The sequence below is a fragment of the Triticum urartu genome, chromosome 6A, assembly GCF_056163025.1.
Source record: "Triticum urartu cultivar PI428250 chromosome 6A, HENAU_Tu73, whole genome shotgun sequence".
Lineage (NCBI taxonomy): Eukaryota > Viridiplantae > Streptophyta > Magnoliopsida > Poales > Poaceae > Triticum > Triticum urartu.
Window position 1 is genome coordinate 437,167,894 of NC_141878.1, and position 17,599 is coordinate 437,185,492.

Below are 17,599 nucleotides of genomic sequence, written 5' to 3' on the forward strand. Positions count from 1 at the left end.
TTCTCTTGCTCCTGGTTGTGTGCGTAGTCCCCGGGATATGATTTATTACTTCCCTGCTAAATATTTTCCCGCTCATAAGAAACAGGGAAATATATAATTTTGTGCAAATTGAAGAAGAGAGTCTCGCACAAGCTTGGGGGGGGGCTTCTCCGATTACTTAATGCTTTGCCTGATCATCCTCTCAAGAAAAATGAAATACTTGATATGTTTTATAATGGACTAACTAATGCTTCCAGAGACCACCTGGATAATTGTGTTGGTTGTGTTTTCAGGGAAAGAACTGTTGAGCAAGATGAATTGCTATTCAATAATATATTGAGTAATGATAATGATTGGACACTTCCTGAACCAACTCCTAAGCCAACTCCGAAGAAAAGGGGTATTCTATTTCTCAGTCCTGAAGATATGCAAGAGGCAAAGAAATCTATGAAAGAAAAGGGTATTAAAGCTGAAGATGTTAAGAATTTACCACCTATTGAAGAAATACATGGTCTTAATAACCCGACACAGGTAGTAAAGGTAAATTATCTCTATAGATTTGATGAAGGTGATATTCCTCGTAATAAGTCTACTAGCCAATGCTTGGATGAATTTGATAATTTTATTGTTAAACAAGAAAACTTCAATGCTTATGTTGGTAGACAATTGAAACATAATGCTTATATGATTGAACACTTGAGTGATTATATGTCTAGAGTTAAAGGTGACCTTAAACTTATTAGTAAACATGCTTCTATGGTTACCACTCAGGTAGAACAAGTGCTTAAAGCTCAAGATGATTTGCTTGATGAATTAAATAATAAGAAAAATGATAATGTTATTAGATTTATGACTAGAGGGGGTAAAATGACTCAAGAACCTTTGTATCCTGAGGGCCACCCTAAGAGAGTTGAGCAAGATTCTCAGAGAACTAATGTTGATACACCTAGCCCTTCTAGGAAGAAGAAAAAGAAAAATGATAGGACTTTGCATGCTTCTAGTGAACCTATTGTTGACACACCTGAGAATCCCAATGATATTTCTATTTCTGATGCTGAAACACAATCTGGTAATGAACATGAACCTAGTGATAATGTTAATGATGATGTTCATATTGATGCTTGTAGCAACCAGACCTCAAACAGTCTGATCTCTATGCTCCGGTGTCATCCCTGGATCAGTAATGCTGACACCACACAGTACTCGGAGGATTTATAGCAGAGTAGCAATCACACACTTATTACATCGAGTGTCTCAAAAGAGAATTTATTACAATAAATATGGCTTAAGGCCATCTAATAACGATAACAGCGGAAGGCTTGGAAGATAAGTGAGTCCATCAACTCCAACGGCATCACTGAGTATAGAACCACGACCTAAAAACTCCTTAATCATCGTCTGAAAAGTCTGCAACATTAACGTTGCAGCCCGAAAACGGGTCAGCACATGGAATATGCTGGCAAGGTAACACATAGAGAGTAATGGAATGCAACAGCTATACTATATGCATATTTGGCTGGTGGAGAGCTCTATGGTTACAGTTTTTGCGTAAAGCCAATTTTTCCCTACTTCAAAGGAATAAAATTTATTTAACTATCATGGTAGTTGTTAAACATTGAGAATGGTTGACAGCATTCTCAATCCCAATTAAGCATCATCATTAAGCAAAACCCAACAAAATTAATTTAGAGTAACATGTTGAGATTCACATGATACCAAGTACTAGATACTCAAGATGTCCATAACCGGGGACACGGCTAATCATGATTAGTTTGTTACACTCTGCAGAGGTTTGCGCACTTTTCCCCACAAGACTCGATCGCCTCCGTTTGGTTCCTCGCACTACAGGGTGTTTGAGAAGACGGATGACCGAGACATAGTCTTTCAGAAGCGCTAGCACCTTACGATCGGGTAGACCGTACCACCTATATCCCCTACATCTGCTAGTCTACCACTGTAAGAGTTCGCACAACTTAGTCAACTATGCTAGAGCCCATAATAGCTTGTGGCTGCACACGGAAGTTTCTAGTATGAATAGTCTTATGATCCCTTTGAGCCTGGGTGGCGGTCCAAAAGAAAAACAGGCAAGTCCTGGAATACCCAGGTGCCTCAATCCACCCAGATGTGTGTTTAAGTTGCCACCTTAGATAAACCATTAATTATCAATCTCACATCTGTCAATGGATTTCACTCACCCAATCCACGTCTACTAGCATAGCATGGCATGATAAGCAAACGTAGAAGTAACTCCCAAAGGTTTGAAAAATAACCTGGTAATAGGTACTACCTCATCTACTTCCCATCCCACAATTTAATTAGATCCTAATCATGCAATGTGGGAGGATTGATCTAATGCAATAAAACTGGGTAGTAGAAAAGGTATGACCAAAGTGTTACTTGCCTTGCTGATGATCCGGGAAACCTAGCGATTCGAAGTAACAAGCGGTGCACTCCGGATATTCTATCGCAACCAAACAAACGAGAATACAATAAGTACTCATCTAATGCACAGGTAAAACTCAAATAAGAGATCTAACCAGAAGGTTCAACTTAAGAACTCCGGTTGGCAAAAAGAATCAAATCGAACGAAGCAACGAAAGTCAAACGGCGAAAGAAAACAACTTCGTTCTAGCAATCTGGATCTAGGGCAATTTTTATAGTAGCAAAATCTTGTTTAGGTTGGTTAAACGGATAGAGGGGTTCGAGACGAATCCCTAGGCGCTTGAATCGCCTGATTCCGATAAACGAGCGAAAAGTTAAACTAAAACGAAAATCGCGATCAGAAAAATCGCGGATTTAATCCGAGAAAAGAAAAACGAAGAACAGATTAACGAACGAACGTTCGTTATCTGAAACTAAACGATGAATGTGTTCGTTAAAATGAACGAAACGGTGAATGTTCACTAATTAAGTAAACCAGAGATGTAAACCGATCTAGGGTTTCGAAAAAAAACCGAGTCGGTTTCTTAAAAAAAACGGCGAACGGCGGCGGCTATACCTTCGGCGAGGTACTCCGGCGGGCGGGGTGGGGCTCCGACGGCGGCGGCTATGCGGGGTGGCGGGGCGGCTCGGCAGCTGCAGCGGCGCAGCAGCGGCAGCGGCGGCATGCGGCGCGCGGCGGCGGCGGCAGCAGCAGGCGGCGGGGGCGGGGTGAGGTGAGGGCGGCGGGGTGGCTTGGTATTTAAGAGAAGGGGGGTGCTGCCTTGGGGAGGGGGTCGGGCGGCGGTGAGGCGGCTCGGACTCCTCCCGAGTCCGGCGGCTGCTCGAGCGGGAGGCGGCGGCGGCTGGGCCGGCCTGGCTCGGCTGGGCCCTTGGCCCAGTCGGGTGCAGTTTTTTTTTAAAAAAAATTCCGCTCGGAAGAAAAAGAAAAAGAAATACTAAATGGACTCCAAAAATTCCGAAATAAATTTTCACGGGCTTCTAAAATCAAGCCTCACAAGGTGAACATTTATTTGGGACCTAAATGCAATTTTGAAAAACGCACTTTTTCCTAATTCAAATAAAACACCAAAAAAACTCCGAAATAAAATCTTATTTGATTTTATTATTAAATCCTCAATATTTCTCTATTATGGGAAAGTCATTTTATTCCCTCTCTCATATTTTTGTAGTAGAAATAAATGATGATAAAATAAATAAAATCAAATGATCCTATTCTCAAAATTTGAGAAAACTCAAATATGAAAATAACGAAATCCCCAACTCTCTCTGTGGGTCCTTGAGTTGCGTAGAATTTCTAGGATCAACCAAAATGCAAAAGAAATATGGTATGCGTTGATGATCTAATGTATAACATTCCAAATTGAAAATTTGGGATGTTACAATGCTCAACGTAGCAATAACAATGTTGTAGAGATTGAACCTGTCGTTGATCTTGATAACCCACAATCAAAGAATCAACGTTATGATAAGAGAGACTTCGTTGCTAGGAAGCATGGTAAAGAAAGAGAACCATGGGTTTAGAAACCCATGCCTTTTCCTCCTAATCCATCCAAGAAAAAGGATGATGAGGATTTTGAGCGCTTTGCTGAAATGATTAGACCTATCTTTTTGCGTATGCGTTTTACTGATATGCTTAAAATGAATCCTTATGCTAAATATATGAAAGATATTGTTACAAATAAAAGAAAGATACCTGAAGCTGAAATTTCCACCATGCTTGCCAATTATACTTTTAAAGGTTGAATACCTAAGAAACTAGGAGATCCAGGAGTACCAACTATACAATGCTCCATTAAAAGAAACTATATTAAAACTACTTTATGTGATCTTGGAGCCGGTGTTAGTGTTATGCCTCTCTGTTTATATCGTAGACTTGATTTGAATAAGTTGACACCTACTGAAATATCTTTGCAAATGGCCGATAAATCAACTTCTATACCTGTCGGTATCTATGAAGATGTTCCTGTTGTGGTTGCAAATGTTACTATTTTAACGGACTTTGTTATTCTTGATATTCCCGAGGATGATAGTATGTCGATTATCCTTGGTAGACCCTTTTTTAATACTGCAGGGGCTGTTATTGATTGCAACAAAGGCAATGTCACTTTTCATGTTAATGGTAATGAGCATACGGTACACTTTCCGAGGAAACAACCTCAAGTCCACAGTATCAATTCTATTGGAAAAATTTCAACGATTACTATTGGAGGTTTTGAATTCCCTCTTCCTATTGTCAAGAAGAAATATGATATTCTTATTGTTGGGGACATGCATATCCCCGTTGAGGTAACCTAGTATTATTCGAAAATTCTCCGGTTTCATGGGATTCGGAAAGAGTTTGTTAACAAGACTTGATCAACCTTGTTAGTGGATTCCTTTTGATGAGCACGAGATGGATGAAGTTAGAAAGCACAACTCTCTGTACCCTCCTTTTACTTTCTGTTATTTAGATTAAATAAAGCAAAAATAGTATTTTCTATCTGTTTTCTGAAATATCCTTGCAATAAAATACCCTGAAAATAAAAGTTCTCCAAATGTCCTGAAAATGAAATATGATTTTTTATAGAATATTTAAGAATTTCTGGCACTGAGAACACACCAGGGGGGCCACCATTTGACCATAAGGGCATAGGGCGCGCCCCCTGCCTCGTGGGCCCCACATGGACCCCCTCCACTTATTCCAGCACCCACTCACTTCGTCTTCCTCCAGAAAAAATCCTCCCATAGCTCAAACCCATGTTCTAGCTCATCTTGCTGCCATTTTCGATCTCTTTACTCAAAGCTCCATTCAGAAAACTGTTTGGGGAGATTGTTCTTCGGTACGTGACTCCTCCAATGGTCCAATTAGTTTTTTGTTCTAGTGCTTTATTTATTGCAAATTTTTGATGCTAAGGTGACCCTGTTCTTGAGCTTGCATGTCAAATTTATATGGTCCAAAGTAGTTTTAATGCATGATATAGTCTCTAGGCACTTGTGGGAGTAGTTGCTATCAATCTTGTTGAGTTTGGTTCACTTTTATTTTGAGTCACTAAAATTTTTAGAAATTTTTCAGAGAAAGAAAAATACATAGGAAAATGTACCAAGGTGGTTCCTCAAGGAAGCAAGGACCAAGGCTCGCGATACGTGAGCCGGACGATGAACCACCGAGGGAAGCTCAAGTGCGGCCTTGTGAATGGCCATCAGAGGAGTTTATGGAACAGGCAGGCATCAAGGATGAATTTGACGCGTATGTGCGTAATGCTGATCTTGAGGACTTCGTGTCAGATAAGTGCCTACAGTACCACTACCTAACTGATTCCTTTGTGAGGAGGTTTAAATTTACATCATCGCGCAATTCTCACACTGTTTTATTTGATCTTTATCATAAATCATATACCATGGACCTAGAAGATTTTAATACTGCTTGTAAACTCCCGTAGTGGGGCAATGTTAGTGAACCTTGCAAATCTGAATATAAAGAGTTTCTTGCTAGTATCACTGTGGGGGAATCTAGAGAAATCACACAAGCTACCATAGGGAGCATTCATTTTCCTTCCATACATTATTTTGCTCTCTTTATAGGTAGATGCATTAACGGTAAAGATGAGGCTTGCCACATGTGTGTTCCAGATCTTTGTGTCCTCAAGAGTGCGGTATTAGGCGATAAACAATATAACTTGGGGGCCATTGTGGCACGAAGGTTGCATCTTAACGGAATAAGTGGATATTTGTTTGGTGGAATTTATGCAACTCGTGTAGCTAATTATCTTGGTATACCCATACATGGAAATGATATGGAGTTGCCTCCTGCTTATCTAGATTATAATGCTATGGTTCGCCATCAGTTTCTTGAGAGGAACGAGCAGTTCCTCCAGTACCGACTAATCTTTGACAGACAGCGCACTGTCCATGTTGCCCTCCCTGCTCCTACTTTTTTTAACTTTCAGGAAAAAAGGAGATATGTTATAACTAGGGAGGAGGCGAACGAGTACGAGAAGAGGACGGAGGCAGCTCGCCTCCAAGCTACAACTCTTCAGGTAGTATCTGCTGCATCTCAGTACAACCCTAGCTATGACTTTGGATATCCGCCAGGCCAGCAGTGGCCATAGACCAACTTAGGCCAAAACCCTAAGCTTGGGGGAGTACATATTTCTCACTGACATTACATTCATGTTCACACACTCATTCCAGTTGTCGATGCTCATAATTTTTCATTGTATTATCCATGCTAGTTTATTTTCTTTTCTAAGCCTTCTTCTTGTGTGTTTGAAAAACCTTAAGAAAAATCAAAAAAAATAGTTGTAGCTTTTAGTTAGTTTACTTTCCATGCCTGTAGTAAGTAGTAATTAAAAGAAAACCCAAAAAGATTTCTCGCTCTTCTTTTGCTTGTTGGGAGATTTCCCGTGTAAATAGTTTTTTTCTTTTCTTATTCTTTGGGGGTCGAGAGGAGAAGACCATAATGAAAATGTTGAGTGGCTCTCATATGCATTATTTTTTATTTAATCAAGAGCCCATATTACCTTGTCTTCTCCCTTGTATTAAATGCTTGCAGATTTCATCTTAGTCCAATGCACGTGCACTATTATTATTATCCACACCGTTCGTTCGTGCGAGTGAAAGGCAATAATGATGATATATGATGGACTGATTGAGATGAGAGAAGCTGGTATGAACTCGACCTATCTTGTTTTGTAAATATGATTAGTTCATCATTCCTAATTCAGCACATTATGAATGAAACATGTTTGCAATGAAAATTAGAGATTATAGTTGCCCATGCCATGCTTAATTAGCTAAGAGTTTATAATGGTTTACCTTGCGTGCCAACATGCTATTAAAATGGTTGTGATGTGGTATGATAGGGTGGTATCCTCCTTTGAACGATTCGAGTGGCTTGACTTGGCACATGTTCACGCATGTAGTTGAAACAAAATCAACATAGCGTCCACGATATTTGTGTTCATGGTGATTTATATCCTACTCATGCTTGCACTCATTGTTGATTAATCTTAATGCATGTTCATGACTATTGTCGCTCTCTAGTTGGTCGCTTCCTACTCTCTTTCTAGCCTTCACTTGTACTAAGCGGGAATACTGCTTGTGCATCCACTTCCATAAACCCCAAAGTTATTCCATATGAGTCCACCATACCTTCCTATATGTGGTATTTACCTGTCGTTCCAAGTAAATTTGTATGTGCCAAACTCTAAACCTTCAAATGAAATTCTATTTTGTATGCTCGAATAGCTCATGTATCAACTAGGGTTGTCTATGCCTTCCATGCTAGGTGGGTTATTCTCACGATGAGTGGACTCCACTCATCACTCACGCGAAAATGACCGGTAACCGGGATGCCCAATCCCATGCTCAAATCAAAATAATTGCAAACAAAGCTCCCCCAGGATTATTGTTAGTTGGAGGCACTCGTTGTTTCGGACAAGCCATGGATTGATGTTTGTTAGTGGTGGGGGAGTATAAACTTTACCATTCTGTTTGGGAACCGCCTATAATGTGTGTAGCATGGAAGATATCGAGATCTCTTGGTTGTTATGTTGACAATGAAAGTATGCCACTCAAAATATTATTTATCTTCGTTTCAAAACTCGAGCTCTGGCACCTCTGTAAATCCCTACTTCCCTCTGTGAAGGGCCTATCTATTTACTTTTATGTTGAGTCATCATCCTCTTATTAAAAAGCACCAGTTGGAGAGCACCACTGTCATTCGCATGCATTGCTATTAATTTACATTGAGTATGACTGTGACTGGATCTCTTTTACCATGAATTACAATGTCTAGTCAGTCCTTGATCTTCAGGGGTGCTCTGCATTTATGTTTTGCGGTCTCAGAAAGGGCTAGCGAGATACCATCTTGTTATATCATGTTATGATTGTTTTGAGAAAGTGTTGTCATCCGAGATTTATTATTATTGCTCGCTAGTTGATTATGCCATTGATATGAGTAAACATGAGACCTAAATGTTATTGTGAATATGGTTAGTTCATAATCTTTGCTGAAAACTTGAATGCTGGCTTTACATATTTGCAACAACAAGAGCAAACAGAGTTTGTAAAAGTTTTTCTTTATCACTTTCAGTTTGTCAACTGAATTGCTTGAGGACAAGCAAAGGTTTAAGCTTGGGGGAGTTGATACGTCTCCAACGTATCTACTTTTCCAAACACTTTTTCCTTGGTTTGGACTCTAACTTGCATGATTTGAATGGAACTAACCTAGACTGACACTGTTTTCAGCAGAATTGCCATGGTGTTATTTTTGTGCAGAAATAAAAGTTCTCGGAATGACCTGAAAATCCACGGAGACACGTTTTGGATATAATAAAAAATACTGGCGAAAGAATCAGCATTAGGGGGCCCACACCCTTTCCACGAGGGTGAAGGGCGCGCCCCCTACCTCGTGGGCCCCCTGAGACTCCACCGACCTCAACCCCAACTCCATATATTCACTTTCGGGGAGAAAAAAATCTGGGAGAAGGATTCATCATGTTTTACAATACAGAGCCGCCGCCAAGCCCTAATCTTCCTCGGGAGGGCTGATTTGGAGTCCGTTCGGGGCTCCGGAGGGGGGAATCCGTCACCATCGTCATCATCAACCTTCCTCCATCACCAATTTCATGATGCTCGTCGCCGTGCGTGAGTAATCTCATCGTAGGCTTGCTGGACGATGATGGGTTGGATGAGATTTACCATGTAATCGAGTTAGTTTTGCTAGGGTTTCATCCCTACTATCCGTTATGTTCTAAGATTGATGTTGCTATGACTTTGCTATGCTTAATGCTTGTCACTAGGGCCCGAGTGCCATGATTTCAGATCTGAACCTATTATGTTTTCATGAATATATGTGAGTTCTTGATCCTATCTTGCAAGTCAATAGTCACCTACTATGTGTTATGATCCGGCAACCCCGAAGTGACAATAATCGGGACCACTCCCGGTGATGACCGTAGTTTGAGGAGTTCATGTATTCACTAAGTGTTAATGCTTTGGTATGGTACTCTATTAAAAGGAGGCCTTAATATCTCTTAGTTTCCAATAGGACCCCGCTGCCACGGGAGGGTAGGACAAAAGATGTCATGCAAGTTCTTTTCCATAAGCACGTATGACTATATTCGGAATGCATGCCTACATTACATTGATGAACTGGAGCTAGTTCTGTGTCACCCTATGTTATAACTGTTGCATGAGGAATTGCATCCGACATAATTATCCATCATTGATTCATTGCCTACGAGCTTTTCACATATTGATCTTTGCTTAGTTACTTTTCCGTTGCCACTGTTACGATTGCTATAAAAACTACTATTGTTACTTTTGCCACCATTATCGTTATTTCCATACTACTTTGCTACTAAATACTTTGATGCAGATATTAAGTTTTTCAGGTGTGGTTGAATTGACAACTCAACTGCTAATATTTGAGAATATTCTTTAGCTCCCCTTGTGTCGAATCAATAAATTTGGGTTGAATAATCTACCCTCGAAAACTGTTGCGATCCCCTATACTTGTGGGTTATCAGAAGCCTGTTAGTTACTGCTCTCCATCATGGTGAGGCATATTTCCTCGCATTCCCTCTACCAATTTCGTTCCGTATGTTCCCAAATTGGCTATAAAATAACGGAGAGCATATATATGTTCATTATCTACCTTCCTTACTACATATAAGTTGTATTTTTTCCAATAAGTTACTGCCTATTTACAGATCGCGTGCGCCCGAGTCACACAAACTTAACAAATTAGCCGTACATTTTCTAAATTATTGCATGGCATGTTTAGAAAGCTTGATACCAAGTTGTTAGTTTTATGCTTATCCTCCTTTCCTGAGTTTCGCGTGTGTTCTCTGTAGATGCCGAGTAGCAGCGACATCACTCATTCAGGCCATGTATCTTCATCTGATTCAGACAACCCTAGGTCTTCAGCAGATTGTGAGGGATCAAGTAGTCTTGAACGGGATAGAGTTGTAGCAATTACCCTTCCGGTCAGGACACGGAGGAATGCTCCAAGGAAGCCCACACACCAGCCTAAAGGTGTATATGAAGTAACCGAGATTGATTTAAAGTCCTGGGCTCCAACTAAACCAGATAAAGCATGCACGAGGTTCAGGAGTGTGTGTGAATTTGTTGGCAGGGTAAGGCTCAACATTAATCTGCCAGGGTTTCGGAAGGCTGACACAGAAACATGGCGAAGGATAGTCCGAGAGATCATGGATCACTTCAACGTTCCAGAGCAGTGGAGAATGCGGGTGGAACACGCTGCACTAAAGAAGGCTAGGGATGCTTGGAGAAACTGGAAGCACGTGTTGTACAAGAAGTGCTTGAGTGAAGGTAAGGACCCAATCCCCGCATACCCCCAAATTACAAAGGCTGACTGGGCAGAATTCAAAAGGGCCAGGGAAACTAAAGAGTTTGCTGAGAAGAGTTTCAAGCAATCGGAACTTTAGAAGAAGGACATACACCCCCACCGTATGGGTATGGCGGGATACTACGGCATGAAACTGATATGGGAACAAGAGGACAAAGAAGCAGTAGCGGCGGGTGGGAATCCGGCCTTTAGTGGAATCAGGGGCGAACACGCTAGGGACTACTTGCGGGCACGTGCAAAGAGGCGTGATGACGGAACTTATTACTTTGAAAATGCACGTAACGCCAAACTGTATGAACTGATGTTAGAGGCTTCCAAGATCCCTGGAAGGTTCTACAGGAACTCAGGGCCATGTGACATTCTGTCCATTGCTCTAGACACAAAAGAGCCCCCTGTCCGTGCAAGGGGTATAGGTGTTAATGTCCCGCACAAGAGGGCTTTCACACTCAGCAAAGAAGAGAGGCTCGGCATGAAAAAAAACGAGGAGTAAAATGAAGCAGAATGCATTGTATGAAAGGTTGAAGAAGGAGATTTATCCGGCTGTTCGAAAGGATGTTGAGGAGTCAATGATGATGCAGAAGACTCTAATACTGATAGATAGCCAGAAGATGGGAGGGGCGGGAATGGAGGATGCTGCTTATTGCACGACAACACTGCACAAGAGTAGTTGTGCATCAGCTGACCCCAGCGACACTGAGACTGCGGCTGCTCGTGATGATGCTATATCTGATCTATCTGGAATGAAAGACAGACTGAAGGGTGTGCTTACACATTATGAAGGTACATTAAAATGTGCAACAGCCTAGGTTTGCCCACCCTTCTTGGAAGATGGCATCTTCTTGGACAATGTGCCATTGAAGCCAGGCTGTGTGAAGTGCTACGTGACTGAAGTAAAGTCTGGATTCAATGAATTTGCCCTGAAGAATGTCCTAGGAGACTTCAATGAGCAAAGGACCTTGGGAGAAACATTGTTACATCACATCTAGTGCCCATGAAAGGAAATAGAGTTCATCGATGAGATTCCTGAAGCCTCGCCAAGAGTAACCACTGTCGCCCCTCAACCGGTGATGCTCTCCTTGCCACAGCAGCTCTCGCGGGCTGATGCATCAACCTGTGATCAGCCGGCCTGACTTTGTGGCGTACAGGCAATGTCATCCTCCACCCCAAAGCAGCCAGTGGCAAGGCCTACAACTGCTGATGACGCACCACCGGTTCATATGTCGGCCATTGAAGCAGTGGGGGGAGACCCAGCTGCAGCACATGCTTAGTAGACCAACCTGGTGGAACAGACTACTAAGTAGTCTGATGCTTCAGAACCGCCTGCTAAGCAGTCTATAGGTCCAGAACCGACTGCTCATCAATCCGTCGGTCCGCAGGTACGTGATCAACATACCAATGCGTCAGCACTTCCTGCTCAGCAAACCAACGCGTTGGCACAGCCTCCTCAACACACCGACAAGTTGGCACCACCTGCGCAGAAACCCGACATAGCTTCAACGCATGGTCAGCAGTCCAATGCCTCTGCTCCTACAGCCAAGTAGTCTGTCACAGCAGCACCCCCAGCTCAGTGGTCTGGCATAGATAAACCATCTGCTAAGCAGTCCGTCCAACCTTCATTGTCTGCTTGTCAGTCTACCTTGCAGCCAACCAGACATTCTGCCAGAAATGCTTCAAGTACCAAGAAGGAAGTGGCCAAAAAGACTACACCCACGAGGAAGCGTGGCGGGAGAGTGAATAGGAAAGAGAATGATTGCCTCTTACTTAAAGCACTCATCGCCCAGAACCAAATTAACAGCAGTTTGTTCGAATCGGGGAGTAATTATTTCTGACGCCATGGATGATGAAGAAGTAGAATTGTTGCTTGCTAAAAGTAAAGCAGCTGTACTTCAAGCACGCAAGTATGTCCATGGCTAGCCATTTCTTGTTGGTGAATACTTTGATGAGTGCAGCTCCAGTTGCTGCGAGTTACATGAATATTGCATGGATCAAAATGTCAGAAGGTCATCATGGTTTGCTAGTCCACTACAACAGAGATCATTTCCGACACGATGCTGGTTCCATCAATGTGAGTTTCGAGGACTTACATCTCTTCTTCAACTTCAATGTGCTCGATGCCACTCTTGTTAGATGCCTGATTTTGTAAGTACTTAACAAACTCTGATCAACTTCTCCATACAAGGCTATAAATGATAAACAATTAACTACATTTTATTCCTCTCAGGGGATTGAACGTGTAGAGAAGAAAAAGGGAGAGTGTATTTCATAGATCATGCATTAGCGAATGGCACAGCATTAGATGGTAAGGACCGACGGGACTGGGCCGTTAACACGGTCGTCCGTATCTTCGAAAACACGTCCCATGCACAATCATTTCTCTGGCCATATCATGAATGGTAAGTCAAGTAAACGACCACGCATACACTGATTGTCTTTCAGACTTCAACATCATTCGTAAGTTCATGGCTTTCTTAATATGTAGCAATCACTGGATATTGGTATCCATTGTTCCAAACAAGAACACAGTTTACTACATCGATTCTCTCACAGAGTCAACAAACGCTCAAGATCTGACGCATGTTCAGCAATTCTTGGATAGGTATTGAATTCTATGGTGTTGAAATTAATTTGCATTCATGTCTGGTTCAATAATTGATGTTGTCAAAGTTCATCATTATTTGCAGTGTGCTCGCATTGTGGAAAACTAAACCAGGGAACCTGTTCAAGACGGAACAACCTTTGCAGCACGAGATCATTTCTCCAGTAACACACCGAAATTCGTTATTTTCAGAAAATTTATCCAACAGTCTGCAAATACATTTCCTTACGCTAGTCAAATGTTCAAGCTTCTAAATAAACCTCTTTCTATTTTGTCCAAAGAAAAAATAATACATCTAACACCGGTTAGGTTGTTCCTAACAGGACAAATACATGACTAATTTTGTACAAAAAATTTCAGTGTCCTCAGCAAGAAGTAGGGACCAACCTTTGTGGATACTATGTTTGTAGACACATGATCTTCATCTGCAAATCTGCTGATAGTTGTGACGATCCTCGCGAATTAGTACCAATAAGTCTATCTTAATTAATATCTTCTACTCCACTCATATGGCACATTCTGATCTTAAAAATACTGTAGCTCATCTTAGAACCGAGGACCCCTGAACCGCTCCCGGCTGGTGAATTGCTAATGGTTCGGAAATTTATCAGCGACTTCTTCCTGGATCACTACATCAATCTCACTGGTGATAATGAAGATTTCAGCATGCGTTCTCCTGAAACATTGAGTAAGAGTTAGCCGCTAAACATATAACGCATGGATCCATTGTTTTCCATCTGATGAGGTCTTCATATTTCGTACACTATGATTAATTATGTAATGCATATATGTGTGGACAAATCATTGGAATTTAGCTACCATAGGTTCAATTGCAACTGTTGCGGAATCTGATGAATGTTCTTCCTATGGACACTATTTGTTCAATTGAATATTGTGGCCAATTTGCTTTTTGCGTGCCGATTCAAAATGGGATATTTTTGTTTATTTGTTCAATTGAATATTGTGGCGAATTTGCTTTTTGCGTGCCGATTCAAAATGAGATATTTTTGTTTTAACCTGGCAATTGCTCCGCACACGATTCAACTAAATGAGTATGTGTGATCCACATCGGAAATCATAAGTCAATCGTAGCGGCACCGTCGGTGATACACAGCAGATCGCAAATGATTTGCAGCGCTACTATGTGTGTGTAGGGTCTCCGGAACCATTTGTGATATCGCGTTATCGGACACGAGAACTGGGAGTAAATCGTGTCCGATGCAAAATACAATCTCAGTCGTGATTTTTTCAGGAAACGTGTGGGATCCCAAACGAAAAGCACATGTCACTCTTGCGGCAACTGTCGGTTATACCCAACAAATCACAAACGGTCTACAACACTTGTATGTGTGTGAAGGGGCTCTGTCGGTGTCAAAACCGGCGGATCTCGGGTAGGGGGTCCCGAACTGTGCGTCTAGGCCGGATGGTAACAGGAGGCAAGGGACAAGAAGTTTTACCTAGGTTCGGGCCCTCTTGATGTAGGTAAAACCCTACGTCCTGCTTGATTAATATCGATGATATGGGTAGTACAAGAGTAGATCTACCACGAGATCGGAGAGGCTAAACCCTAGAAGCTAGCCTATGGTATGATTGTTGTTTTATATGTTGTCCTACGGACTAAAACCCTCCGATTTATATAGACACCGGAGAGGGTTAGGGTTACACAAAGTCGGTTACAATGGTAGGAGATCCACATATCCGTATCGCCAAGCTTGCCTTCCACGCCAAGGAAAGTCCCTTTCGGACACGGGACGAAGTCTTCAATCTTGTATCTTCATAGTCCAGGAGTCCGGTTGAAGGTATAGTCCGGCCATCCGGACACCCCCTAATCCAGGACTCCCTCAGTAGCCCCTGAACCAGGCTTCAATGACGACGAGTCCGGCGCGCAGATTGTCTTCGGCATTGCAAGGCGGGTTCCTCCTCCAAGTACTTCATAGAAGATTTTGAACACAAAGATAGTGTCCGGCTCTGCAAAATAAGTTGCCGCATATTGCCATAGAGAGAATAATATTTACACAAATCTAATCTGCTGACGTATTCCGTAGTGTGACATCGCACCACGGCCAAGCCTTTATTCGAATCGTTTTATTGTCCCACCTTAGTGTGTCATGTGAGGCGGTTTCATTGGCACGTCTCGTCGAAGCAGAGATTGTGTCCCCTTATTCCGGGATTCTCATCAATACAGGCGTGGGTAACCCAACTGCGCCATTGATTACGGCGCTTGGAGATAAGCGAGTTTTACCAGGCTGATGGGGACACGTAGTTGCATCCACCCATATAAGGGGATAAGGATCCACCTTTTCACCTACGCCTTCTTCCTCCTTTGCCTATCCATTTTCGCGCACTCGAGCTCCAGCGCCCAAGTCCGCACTCCCCACCTCAACCTTCTCCAGCCATGTCCGGAGCGGGAGGCAAGTGGATGGTCTCCTCCATCATGGAGGGACACATCAAAAAACTGAGGAAGGCCGGACACTTGTCTAACGACATCGCCTACCGGCTTCCCGAAGAGGGGTAGCTCCTCCCCACCCCAAGGCCCCATGAGAGGGTAGTGTTCCTTCCCCACTTCCTCCGCGGACTGGGCTTTCCTATCCACCCATTCGTCCGGGGACTCATGTTCTACTACGGCCTGGATTTCCATGATCTAGCCCCGAACTTCATCCTCAACATCTCGGCGTTTATCGTCGTGTGCGAGGCTTTCCTCCGCATCCGCCCCCATTTCGGCCTATGGCTCAAGACTTTCAATGTCAAGCCGAAGGTGGTGCGCGGCAACCAGGCGGAGTGCGGAGGCGCCATGGTGGGCAAGATGCCCAACATCTTATGGCTCGAGGGCTCCTTTGTGGAGACCCTGAAGGGGTGGAAATCGGGGTGGTTTTACATCACCGAGCCGCGCGACCCTGAGTGGGTCGCAGCCCCCGAGTTCCGGTCCGGACCCCCAACGCGGCTCACGTCCTGGAAAGAGACGGGCCTGTCGTGGGGCAGCAAAGGAGAGGTGACTGGACTGCAAACATGCATCCAAACCCTGGTGAACAAGCAGCTCAAGCTTGTCAACGTAGTCCAGGTTATGCTCATCCACGGATCCTCCCGTGTCAACAACGGGCCTTCAATCTGTGGGAGTTCAACCCGGCGCAGCACCGAACTCTGAGCAGGCTCTTCGACACGACGTATGAAGATGCCTGGAAGGTGCTTTTCAAGGGCGCCGAGGCTCCCGCATCCGCTACCGAGGATCGCAGATTCAGCGCGCAGCGTCACGCTAGCGTGGTAAGTTGTTTGTACCTTTTACAGGGTATTAGTTTTTCATAGTTTAACTCTATGCGGGATCTAAGCTCCCTTACCTTTGACAGGATTGGCAGGCGAAGTCCGGATAGATCGACTGTTCGGCTCCTTTGCCCGAAGACCCAGCCGATGCCCGCTTGGCGAAGCTGCTGGTTCCGGCACCCTATGTGGTGTCGGAGAAGAAGGCCATGAAGAAGACCACGGGGACTCAAAAAAGTGCCCGGCGCCAGGAGGTGTCAGGTTCATCATCCGATGGCTCCAGAGTGCATTCCTCCCGTGAAGACGAGGAGGAGGAAGAAGAGACCTCTCCCCCTCCAGCGGGAGGAGAGAAGAAAAGGAAGGCCGCCCTCACTGGGGAGGCCGAAGGGTCCAAGAAGGGGAAAACCCTTCCTATGGACTACTCCACCAATGCCGACGACGGCGGAGAGGAGTGGCCGCTCAGGGACAAGCCCCTGGCGAAATCGTAAGTATCTGGATACCAGAGTAATTCATAGTATTCCTTTATTGCATAGCTTTCCCTTATGTCGAATATGTTTATGCAGCCCACCCAAAGACCGGCTCGACGCGTCGTCGAGCGGTTCACTGGACTCGTCGGATGTGAATTCGCTTCTGATGGCTACCTCCCCCCACCCTACGAACGACGCCGAAGTGTTGTCCCAACAGGTTCCAAGCCAGGAGGAGGTGGTCCTGGAGGCGCCGCAAGGCGACCTCCCGGACTCCAGGAGTAAAGGGGATAAAACCCCCCAGGGCTCCAAGTCCGGCTCTAGGCCGGACACTGCTCTGGAACCTTCAAAGGTTCCAGAGTCCAGCGGGCGACCTCCTTCCAAGAGGAGCAAGCCCACCGTGCCGGTGACCTCCGTCCAATCGGAGGCACCGGACAATCTGTTGGAGGTGCTCAAAGGCGCCTCCATCGACGAGGAGCATCGCACCATTATGAGTGCGGTGGTCCAGAAGGT

The 17,599-nt window shown here is 43.8% G+C and overlaps 1 pseudogene; it reads left to right on the top strand.

Moving 5' to 3' along the window:
- The first annotated feature begins 11,265 nt into the window (after positions 1-11,265).
- LOC147965582 (uncharacterized) lies at positions 11,266-14,069 on the top strand (annotated as a pseudogene).
- Positions 14,070-17,599: the final 3,530 nt, after the last annotated feature.